This window comes from Bos mutus, chromosome 18 (genome assembly GCF_027580195.1).
Source record: "Bos mutus isolate GX-2022 chromosome 18, NWIPB_WYAK_1.1, whole genome shotgun sequence".
Lineage (NCBI taxonomy): Eukaryota > Metazoa > Chordata > Mammalia > Artiodactyla > Bovidae > Bos > Bos mutus.
This window is the reverse complement of record NC_091634.1, coordinates 4,189,343-4,201,874: the sequence shown is the minus strand read 5'-3', so window position 1 is coordinate 4,201,874 and position 12,532 is coordinate 4,189,343. Positions and strand designations below refer to the sequence as shown.

General features: G+C 44.7%; 1 long non-coding RNA gene across 1 annotated transcript; it reads left to right on the top strand.

Moving 5' to 3' along the window:
* The first annotated feature begins 2,306 nt into the window (after positions 1-2,306).
* LOC138991724 (uncharacterized) lies at positions 2,307-7,198 on the top strand. The gene is made up of 3 exons (XR_011467589.1): positions 2,307-2,346; positions 6,003-6,155; positions 6,610-7,198. It is a non-coding gene; the product is annotated as an uncharacterized lncRNA (long non-coding RNA).
* The last annotated feature ends 5,334 nt before the right edge of the window (positions 7,199-12,532 follow it).

Sequence of the window (12,532 nt, the reverse complement as noted above, 5' to 3'; positions counted from 1 at the left end):
TCTTCTTTGAATTACACGGTGGTCCAGCGGCTAAGACACTGAGGTTCCACTGTAGGGGGCAAGGGTTTGATCCTTGGTTGGGGAACTAAGATCTCATATGCTGCGTGGCTTGGCCAGAAAGAAATGAATCATGGCTATGGAATGTATGGTGTGGGGAATATAATTTGTAACTATGTGATATCTTTGTACGGTAACATATTGTGACTAGACTGTGATCATTTTGATGTATATAGAAATATTGAATCACTATGTTGAGTAACAGGAACTCACATAGTGTTGTAGGTCAGTTATACTTCAAAAACAAACTCAGAGGAAAAGCGATCAGGTTTGTGGTCACCAGAGGTAGGGGTGGGGTGAGGAGCCTCAAAAAGCACAAATTTCCACTCCTAAGTAAGTAGTAGGGTGTCATGTACAACATGATAGATATGATCAATCCTGCTCTATATAATATGTGTCAGCCATTCGGAGGCACTTCCCTGGTGATCCAGTGGTTAAGACTTTATGTTCCAATGCGAGGGACTTGGGTTCGATCCCTGGTCGGAGAACTAAGACCCCACGCGCCATGGAGCAGCTGGGCCCTGGCTCTGCAATTACTGGGCCCGTGAGCCCCAACTAGAGGCTCCGTGTGTCACGAGGAGAGATCCCACCTGACACAACAGAGACGTCGAGTGCCAAAACTAAGACCCATCATAGCCAAAGAGAAGTAAATAAATAAAAAAGTTGTCAAGAGTCAACCCCAAGGGTCCTCACTAAAGGGAAAAGATAATATTTTCTATTTCTTTCATTTTGTATTTATAGGAGATGGTGGATATTAACTTGGGCTTCCCTGGTGGCTCAGCTGGTAAAGAATCTGCCTGCAATGCAGGAGACCTGGGTTCCATCCCTGGGTTGGGAAGATTCCCTGGAGAAGGGAATCACTACCAACTCCAGTATTCTGGCCTGGAGAATTCCATGGACTGTATAGTCCATGGGACACGACTGAGAGACTTTCACTTTCAGATAAAGAGAGAACATATAAATGGCAAAGTCTAAGACCCATCACAGCCCAATTTAGTTCAGTTCAGTTCAGTCGCTCAGTCGTGTACGACTCTTTGCGACCCCATGAATTGCAGCATGTCAGGCCTCCCTGTCCATCACCAACTCCCAGAGTTCACTCAAACTCATGTCCCTCGAGTCGGTGATGCCATCCAAGCATCTCATCCTCTGTCGTCCCCTTCTTCTCCTGCCCCCAATCCCTCCCAGCATCAGTCTTTTCCAATGAGTCAACTCTTTGCACCAGGTGCCCCAAAAAGTAAATAAATAAATAAAAAGAAAGTTGTTAAGAGAGCAAATCTTAAGGGTTCTCACTAAAGGGGAAAAATTATTTTTTCTTTAGTTTTGCATTTATGGGAGATGGTGGATGTTCACTAAGCTTATTGTGATAATCACTTCACGGTGTATGGAAGTCAAATCATGATACTGTTCACCTTGAACTTACACAGTGCTGTGTGTTAATTATATCTCAATAGAACTAGAAGGACAAAAAAAAAAAAAAAAAGACAGTCCATCAGGGGCTGCATTCCAAGGAGACAGACAATACATAAGCAAAGATATGAATAAAATGCTCTCAAATATTAAAAGTTCAATAAATGTAAGGATGCATGTGGGTCTGGGGAGCTGGGGGGTGGGGGAAGCCCCTCTTTAGACTGACCAGGTTAGGCACCAGCCCCGTCTGAGACAGTGAATCTGAGCTGAGAACTGAAGGAGGAGGAGGAGCCAGCCCCCCCACAGATCCTAAGCGAGTCTGGACATTTAAAACACAGGGAGAATCAGCATGAGGACCCTACAAAAGAGGGCTTCCATGGTGGTTAGTGGTAAAGAACCCGCCCGCCAATGCAGGAGACTCAGGAGATGCGGCTTCAACCCCTGGGTTGGGAAGATCCCCCAGAGGAGGAAATGACAGCCCACTCCAGTACTCTTACCTGGGGAATCCCATGGACAGAGGAGCCTCGTGGGCTACAGTCCATGGGGTTGCAAAGAGCCGGACCTGATGGATGACTAAACAACAACCATAACCCAAATTAAAAGGCAGGCGATCAAAGTATAAGAAAAACAGCCCCAAGGCTAGGGTCATGGATTTGGAGGGACAATGGACCAGGATGCAGGAAATGAAGCATCCCAGGCTGGCAGGAGCCAGATGACCCGAGGCCTTTTTAGAACATGATGAAGACTCTGGCTTTTGTTCAGAGCGGAAGGGGAAGCGGTTAGATGCTTTTAAAACTGGAAATGAAATCATCAGATCTCTGTGCTCTGAGAGTCTTTCTGGGTGGAGAAAAGACAGCGGTGATGCTGAAGCCTGGAAGCCAGGTGAGGAGTCAGAGTAGACGTGGGGGGAAGGCTTTGGGGTCTTGGGGAAAGATGTCAGTGGATGGTTGCAGGGGATGGAGAGCTGACAGAAGATTCTTTTACTCCCCCCATATTTATAGAGTCTGTTGTGCCCTGTGATGGGCTCTGCACGTAAAACCACAAAGAAAATGAGAGCCTGGGACAATCAGCAAAGACATGATGCAACGAGGAAAGATAAAACAATCTTCTCAGGTGGCACACTCATAAAGAACCCGCCTGCCAATGCAGGAGATGCAGGAGATGCGGGTTCAACCCCTGGGTCGGGAAGATCCCTTCGAGGAGGAAATGACAGCTCACTCCAGTCCCATGGACAGAGGAGCCTGGTGGACTAGAGTCCATGGGATTGCAAAGAGTCAGACACTGAAAAGTTAAAATTTTACATAACCTCCTTCTCCTTCTGCCTCTGTAACTCAGCCTGCCCTTTGCAAAGTCTAGATCACATAGGTTACGTAGTCTCAAAAAGTGTAGGAACTGGAGTTTATCTTACGCACCCTTGTCCTGCTCTTTGCAATCACCCGGCCCCTGCAAACCTGCCTAATCATACCTGTCCAGGTCAGACATCCCCCTCCCCATCTTGACTGCTGTTCCCACACACGAAACACCTTAGTTTAAACCAGCCTATTAACAGCTAGTGCTGCCCACTACAGTCCACGTACACACACACACACACACACACACACACACACACGGAAGACAGTGTTGTTCCACTGCTCTCCCAAGAGCAATCCGCTGTGAACCTGAACATCCCCAGGTGTTGCCTTTGGGTATGTCAGGAATCCAAGGACTTGCCTCTCGTTACCTGGCCATTTCTTAGGCTGGCATTTGCCGCAAGCAACCTCAGAGGATGAGGGAACATCTCCTTCTCAAACAAAGAGCAGGGTTGCTTGAACAGAGGTGGAGTCCCCCGAGCTCAGTGTCCTTCAGCTATGACACAAACGACTCCATGCGTGGAATCCAGGTGGGCCCCTCTGTGTCGCCCAGGTGGGATCTGGGGACAAGAAGAACAGATGTGAACACGGTGTGCCTGCTGCCTGCTGTGATGTGAGCGATACGTCTTTTTGTCTCTGACCCAGGAGTCTCTTATCTCTCATCAGCGTCCATGAAACAGGAACAGGTTGACTTACTCATTTATACTATCGTAAAATCCTGGGTCTGGTCAATATGCTCTTGAGAAATGGATCGCTACAATCTCAGAGAGGTTTTCCCCGTGGGCATGGACTCAGACGCTCTACATTCCAGATTGGGAGTGATAGAGTCATAGTTCCCGTTCAGAGGTCAGAACTCAGCCTCTGAAAGGTTTGGAAGAATGCCTGGAACATAGGAAAAAGGTTAGAGGAAAGGCATTGTTCTTCTTAGGGTTATTAAACTGTCGTTGTGGAGGCATGCAAATATATACTTTAAAGGAAGACGGGCTCATCTGTGGATCTTCTGGAGAGCCAGTGAACACAGCTAGGGTATCTGGGCTAGAGGTGTTCTGGGAAGCAGACGAACTCATTTGGGAGTTTGTGCTGTTACGCTTGAAAGGTTGCTCATTCGGTGGACATAGCTCTTAGGATGACGATAACACGGTGTGTTGTTGTTTAGTCGCTCAGTTGTGTCCACTCTGTTGCGATCCCATAGCCTGTAGCCCTCCAGGCTCCTCTATCCTTGGTATTTCCCAGGCAAGAATATCAGAGTGGGTTGCCATTTTCTTCTCTAGGGAATCTTCCCAACCCAGGGATTGAACCTGGGTCTCCAGCACTGCAGGCAGATTCTTTACCATCTGAGCCATCAGGGAAGCCCCCAGAGGCTGTTCAAAGGCTGGCAGGCTCAAGACCAAGGAAGAGCCAATATTTTAATCTGAGTCCAGAGGCAGGGAAAAAAACACCAATGTCCTGGCTCAAAGGCAGTCAGGCAGAAGGAATTCTTTCTTACTTAGCCTTGGTCTAGCCAGGCCCTCACCCGATTGGACGAGGCCCACCCTACAGAGGGCAATCTGCTTTTCTCAGACTACTGGTTCAAATGCTCATCTCCCCCAGAAACACCTTCATGGCCACACCCAGAGTAATACATCCACTGTTTTCCAGATCCTTTCCCCATTTGGCAGACAATTTCCAAGTACAGAAACGGCTGACCCATGTGAACACTGGGATAGTCATTTGCGTAGACAGCAAAGAAAAAAAGCCAGCAGATATTTACACACTCAGTGTCTTAAAATTAGAGTCCAAACACATTTCCTCCATAAACCGCCATCACAAAAGATAACACTTTTACAACATCTTTAAATCATTTTAAATAGTTTGGAGGTTTATAAACTTGAAATGATGACTGTTGCTGCTGCTGCTGCTAAGTCGCTTCAGTCGTGTCCGACTCTGTGCGACCCCATAGATGGAAGCCCACCAGGCTCTCCCGTCCCTGGGATTCTCCAGGCAAGAACACTGGAGTGGTTAGTAACAGGCAACTATGTGAGTATGTTTGTGGTGAAAAATTCTGCTGATGGAAAGCTGCAAACCATGTTTTTGAAACGGAGAAAAGTTTCCTAAACAAGCTTGTGATAATGAACCACTGATTGTTATATAACCCTGCTGATGTAGTTGTAAGTACCTTAACTGGTATAGAAGACTGCATAGATTATCTTAGAATTTGGAACAAATATAAAGTCACACTTCCCTGCTAAGTTACCTTGTGCATAAAATAAATAAATGACTCTAACAGGTATCAGGATGGAAGCCTGCATAGATTATTTTAGAATTTGGAACATATATAATGTCATTCTTCCTTGCAAAGTTATTCTGTGTTTAAAATAAGTAAATGACTTTGACAGGCAAATTTAGAACAATGGTTTTTCAACTGAGGATAATTTTGTCCCCCCGCCCTTTTTTTAAAATATCTGCTCTCTTAGCAACTTCCTTCAATTAATTTATTTTTGGCTGTGCTGAGTCTTTGCTGCTTTGCCTGGGCTTTCTCTAGTTGCAGCAAGTGGGGCTACTCTTCTTTGCGATTTGTGGGCTTCTCATTGCGGTGCTTCTCTTGTTGCGGACCACGGGCTCTAGGCGTGTGGGCTCAGTTGCTGTGGTGCGTGGGTTTAGTTCCTCTGCGGCATGTGGGATCTTCCCAGACCAGGCATCGAACCTGTGTCCCCTGCATTGGCAGGTGGATTCCTATCCACTGCTCCACCAGGGAAGTCCTTGCTCCTTGTTTTAAAAATAGAGGCTTTGCTATTATCCAGGTATGGTGAGGAGAAGGCAATGGCACCCCACTCCAGTACTCTTGCTTGGAAAATCCCATGGATGGAGGAGCCTGGTAGGCTGCAGTACATGGGGTTGCTAAGAGTTGGACACGACTGAGCGACTTCACTTTCCCTTTTCACTTTCATGCATTGGAGAAGGAAATGGCAACCCACTCCAGTGTTCTTGCCTGGAGAATCCCAGGGACGGGGGAGCCTGGTGGGCTGCTGTCTATGGGATCACACAGAGTTGGACACGACTGAAGCGACTTAGCAGCAGCAGCAGCAGCAGCAGCAGCAGCAGGTATGGTGAAGCCACCAGATCAGGGGACCACCGCCATTGAAAACATAGTTTATTATTATAGTATGTTTATTATGCAGTAAGAAATATGTATTTGATCTTTGTCCCCAGTTCCTGACAGAGTTTCTGAAACCCTTGTCATTTCCTGAGTGACGGAAGTGAGAAGAGCATCATTTGTTTCAATATTTGGTCTTCATCCAAGATAGCTCAGAAAACCCTGGAATCTCCAGAGTCCTGAGAATGCCTTTCTGTATGTTAGTGATGGTAAGATGATGGGTGCCTGGGGGCACTCATTAGGGGTCTGGAGGATCGGAGAACTGGTGGTTGGTGTGGGAAAACAGCAACACATGTTTGGTGTCAGAAATGCGGGCAGTGAAAACAGCAGGGTTACATTCTCAGATCCCAAGAAGGGGGAGCCCACCATGCCCCAGGGCAGCACCAGCTCAGCCAGGAGGCGGAGAGGAGTGAGGACATGATGAGGGGGCAGAGTCCTTACTGTGGTTTCCGTGGGAGGGGACAGGTGAGGCAGCCTAAGGAGATTTTGTTGCTGTTTAGTCTCTAAGTTGTGTCCGACTCTTTTTGACCCCATGGACTGTAGCCCACCAGGGTTCTCTGTCCATGGGATTCTCCAGGCCGGAATACTGGAGTGGGATGCCATTTCCTCCTCCAGGGGATCTTTCCGATCCAGGGATCAAACCCATGTCTCCTACATTGGCAGGCGGATTCTTCACCACTGAGCCACCTGGGAAGCCAAGAAACCCTGGTTCAGAGCAAAATGCAAAGCCTTATTTCCCCCAGTTAACAGTGGATTAATTAAACAGTTTCTTGGTTCAGTAGATTTTCTTGTTCCAGACCTTGCAACGGAAGACGGGGGTGGACACAAATGGGATGGACTTCGGAGGGAGCCATATAATCTGATATAACTGGCTGACTCAGCACCCAGATGTTCAAAATGCACTGTGAGAAAAGCTCTAGAAAGAGCGGAACCACGTGCCAACTGTTTATACTCCTCTTCCCGGGCCTTTGATTTGATGAGAAAACATGAGTAATTGTTTTGCTCTGCGATGTATAGGCAGCATCTGCTGTATGTTCCGAGCTCCTTGCTCGGTCTTGTTAGCATCTGATACAGACTTGTTGATCAAATCACACGTGTCTACATGAATGCCTGTCGATCTAATCGTATGTGTCTATATGAACGTCTGTGCATGTGGTAGGTTCACGGGCATTTGATGATTAAACAATTGAATGGATGAATGGAAATCATGAGTACAAATTTAAGGAATAATGAGTACATTTAGAGAGAGGTAAGAGCGACTTTTTAAAAACGACACTCGCAGCAACATGGATGGACATAGAGGTTATTATTTTAAAAATATTCATTTTTGTAACATTGTCATGACTGCTCCGGGTCTTAGCTGTGGCCTGTGGGATCTAGTTCCCTGACCTGGGATTGAACCTGGTCGCCCCTGCATTGAGAGCGAGAGTCTCTCACCAGGGAAGTCCCCTTGGAGATAATACTCAGTGAAGTAAGTCAGACAAAGACAAATATTATATGATATCACGTATAGGTGGAATCTAAAATATGACACAAATGAGCTTATCTATGAAACGTAAACACACTCACAGACATAGACTCGGTGGTGCCAAGGGGTGGGGCGGATGGGGAGCTTGGGATGAGTAAACGGAAGCTATTATGTGCAGGAAGGATAAACAGTAAGGTCTTACTGTACAGCACAGGGGACCACATTCAATATCCCGTGATAAACTATAGCGGACAATAATGAAAAAGAATGTATAACTCAATCATTTTGCTGTACAGCAAAAATTAATACAATATTATACATGAACCATATTTCGATAATTTTAAAATATTTAAAAGGATGACTTGTTTTAGAATCTCCTTAATTCCTTTATTTAAAACCAAACACAAACTAAACACCCCACTCTCCCCACAAAAGAGCCCACCCAGCAAATACAGCAATGAAAAATACCTACAGACAATACTCTTGGTAAAACTAAGGGAATCCCAGGGAACCCTAGAATACAACCAGATGGGCTCAACCAAACATATATTTCTTATTCTAAATCACAGTAATAAAACAAAAGCTGTTATGAACAAACAACAAACAGGGACTTCTCTGGGGGTCCAGTGGCTAGGACTCTGCAATTCCGATGCAGGGGGCGCAGGTTCGATCCCTGGTTGGGGAACTAAGATCCCACAGGCTGCATACAGCCAAAAAAAGAAAAACCAACCAACCAACCAACATCTAAAGTTAGGAAATCTCAGAAAAGAGATGAATGAGGGAAAAGATGACATGTAAAGAGCTGACAAGGGTCAAAAAAGGATTAGAAACTTAAAAAAAAAAAGGCATTTACAAAATGCCAGTTAAGCTTAAGAATGAACAGACTCACAGAAAACAGAGCAAGTGAAATTGATGATGGAAAGAAGAAAAAAAATCTGGTTTGAATGGAGATGAAAAGTTATAGGGATGAGTGAGACACAGAGAAGACCTGAAATACCACAATAGAAATAGCTGAAGAAGAAAACCCAAACAATGGAACAGAACAAGTAATACAAACCATAATTTAACCAACTTTCCTGAAAGAAAGAATTTGAAATTGAAGAGCCAAGTATGTAAGTAGGAAATAGGCCAAGAAGACTCATCAGTAATACACAGTCTAGGAAAACTATTCATCTGTGTTTTTAGGGCAAAATAATTATTTGCACATCCAAGCACCAGATCGAGTTAATTTAGAAGGGAAAGGAAATCAGATTAGCATCACATTTTTTACCACAGTACTGTGTTTTAGGAGGAAGTGCTTAAAAATTGTATGATACTTATCAGTGTATTAAAAAAACTTCATACACCTCATCGAGTGGCCAAAAATCTGTGGATTTGATGCTTGGCTGAGGAATTAAGATCTCATATGTCATGTGGAGCAGCCAAAAGTTAAAAAAAAAAAAAAGATCTTGACCAACTGGGGTTTATCCTAGGAATGCAAAGATGGCCAAAATGAGGAAATCATTTTGAATGAATGAAACTTATCATCTTAACAGAGCTAAGGAAAAAAAAAAATCACATGATCATTCCCAGATACTCTTGACACAATTTAATATTTATTCATTTTAACACATAACCAAATACGAAGTGATAGTTCTTTAGAATACTGATAGGTAACCCCCAATTTGGGATCCCAGTGAGCAAATATCATAAGCTGTAATACAAACAACACTAGAGTCTAAATTTAAATCAAGGACAAGACAAGAATGCCCACTATCTTCATCGTTACATACCACAGAAAAACACATTTTCCATTTTGTGGAAATCTAATGAGATCTCACTCACCTGCCTTGAGACTGCTCCAAGTACCACGGAGTTCTAATACTTTGGCCCCCTGATGCGAAGAGCTGAGTCATTGGAAAAGACCCTGATGCTGGGAAAGGTTGAAGGTGGGAGGAGAAGGGGAAGACAGTGGATGAGATGGCTGGATGGCATCACTGACTCGATTGACATGAGTTTGAGCAAGCTCTGGGAGTTGGTGATGGACAGGGAGGCCTGGCGTGCTGCAGTCCATGGGGTCACAAAGAGTCGGACATGACTGAGCGACTGGACTGAGCGACTGAACAACACACCGTAAAAGGAATTCAGTTTTAAGTGACTCAGCACATGCATGTGCAAATGTCCTAAGCCTATCTACAGTTTTTAAGGCATTCTTTCAGGCACAGGCGATAACACAGTGAGCTGGAATAGAAGAGAATGTTGTGGTCAGGTTGGTGGCAACGCTGCCACAATGCGTTTTGTCTCCTGCTGCTGCTGCTGCTGCTAAGTCGTTTCAGTCGTGTCCCACTCTGTGCGACCCCAGAGACGGCAGCCCACCAGGCTCCCCTGTCCCTGGGATTCTCCAGGCAAGAACACTGGAGTGGGTTGCCATTTCCTTCTCCAATGCATGAAAGTGAAAAGTGAAAATGAAGTCGCTCAGTTGTAACCGACTCTTAGCGACCCCATGGACCGCAGCCTACCAGGCTCCTCCGTCCATGGGAGTTTCCAGGCAAGAGTACTGGGGTGGGGTGCCATTGCCTTCTCCGGTTTTGTCTCCTAGCGGGATGCAAAACTCTGACTTTTCTTCCTAACTGACTCCCATGGGGATTGTCTGAGGAAACCGTGCCCCTGGCTCACACACCTGGGTGGTGATCTCCAGGTAGCACAGTGCACTATTTGATACGGCCATGAGCTCGTAAAAGAAGAATGGACCCTTTTTAGCTGGTGTTTCTGTTTCCCCCTTCCTCGTTCCAAAATAAGACGCTATTTGCTTGCCTTGCCTTTAATTTACACATTGTATTCATCAGCATTGAAAACGCTACACAAAAAGCTGGCTAATATGTATGGGACCCCCGCGGAGGATCTTAGACTCCTGACCATCTTAATTTCCAAACCGACACCCGACCTTGTGAACTTGCTTTACCCTCTAACTGGTAATGGCTGGGTTTTCACAATTCAGAGGTTTTTTTTTTTTTTTTTTTCCCTTCTGCTAAGAGAACAATGCAATCCTTACACTTGTATTTCTCTATGTGTTACTAAGATATCCGAACTTTTCTACTCTGCGGCCTGGCGGGGAAAAGCCACTGTCCGTTGAGATTGTTTCTATTTGCTCTCACTCAACGACTCAGAAAGTGAAAAGTGAAGTCGCTCAGTCATGTCCGACTCTTTGCGACCCCATGGACTGTAGCCTACCAGGCTCCTTCGTCCATGGGATTTTCCAGGCAAGAGTACTGGAATGGGTTGCCATTTCCTTCTCCAGGAGAGCTTCCCAACCCAGGGACTGAACCCGGGTCTCCCGCAGACGCTTTACCATCTGATTACAGGCAACACTTGATCGGTTTCACTTCCGCTGCAAGACGGGCTTTCCTCGCTCCTGCGGTGCCGGAGCGCCCTCTGGTGGTCTAACACATCCTCTGCCGTTTTCCATGAGTCCTGGCTTGGCGCGCGGAGACTGAGGTCCTCCTATAAAATTAAAATTTTACAGAGGCACTGTTCATAGTCTCCTTGGAAAATCATTCAAAATATGATTACCACCATCCATGGAAGATCCAAATTGAAAAAATTTTCTCTTGTCTTAATCAGCTGCTGGGCAATGATGATACAATTTTTTCAGACTTGCAGGTACTTTTAACGAGGTAACTTAACCCTCCACTGCTCATATGCAAAAGCTGACGCTTAGATTCCCTCGTGTTTCATCAACTCTTTTGAGTACTTTCAGGTGTGGGGCGTTAGAGGGGTATCAGGAGGGCTAGCACGGGTCCCAAGGCTCTTAAGTACTCACTTTGAACAGTAGAATTCCTTTTTTTTTTTTTTTTTTTTAAATTAACAGAGAAGTCACTGTTCAAGCTTTATTTATTGTTTTAGTTTCTAAAACTAGCTGGATGGGCAGTTTGTCTACATGCACATTCTTTCTCAACTTTAGCGTTTCCAAAATTGGGTTGCATGTTGTCACAGAAGGCACCTTACTATTGGGGTTCAAGAATTGGCCATAAAGACATGGAAGCAACTGAAATGTCTTTCATGGATGAGTAGATAAGTGGTATATATGTCCAGTGGAATATTCCTCAGCCACTAAAAAGAACGACTGTCGTTTGCAGCAACGTGATTGGACCTCGAGATTTTTGCTCATAGTAAGCGAAGTAAGGCAGAAATGGAAAGATGAATATTAAATTGGTATCACATATATGTGTGATCTAAAAATAATGCAAATCTCTACAAAACAATCACAAACACAGAAAACAACATATGGTTACCAAAGAGGGAAACGATGAAGGGAGAAATTCATTGCTTGGGATTAACAGATACAGTCATATATAAAATAAATAAATAGGGATTTACTATATAGCATAACAGTAACCCATAATGAAAAAAGAACAGAAAAAAGGAATAGATATATTTATATTTGAATCACTTTGCTGAATACCAGAAACTAACATAACGTTGTAAATCAACGCAGTCGCTCAGTCGTTTCCGACTCTTTGCAACCCCATGAACTATACAGTCCTTGGAATTCTCCAGACCAGAATACTGGAGTGGGGGGCCTTGCCCCCAGGGGTCTTCCCAACCCAGGGATCGAACCCAGGTCTCCCACATTGCAGGCGGATTCTTTACTAGTTGAGACCAGGGAAGCCCTATAAATCAACTAGACTTCAATTTAAAAAAAATTACAGGAAACACCTGGTTAATTTCCCTTCCTCAAGATGCAAGCCCGGCCTTCATAGTCCCCCTCAAAATTTTGTTTCATCTATGGAAGCTCAAATTGAAAAAAATTCCCTTGCTTAATGGAGAACTGAGGAAGCGATTTTTCTGATTTGCAGGTACTTTCAGGAGTTAAGCCTCCATCTGCTCATATGCAAAAGCTGTCCCTTAGAGGCTCGTGTTTCATCAGAGTACTTCACTTTGAAGAAGGGGTATCAGGAGCACGGGTTCTTTTTTTTTTTTTTTTAAATTAACAGAGTAGTCACTGTTCAAGCTTTATTTATTGTTTTAGTTTCTAAAACTAGCTGGATGGGCAGTTTGTCTACATGCACATTCTTTCTCAACTTTAGCGTTTCCAAAATTGGGTTGCATGTTGTCACAGAAGGCACCTTACTATTGGGG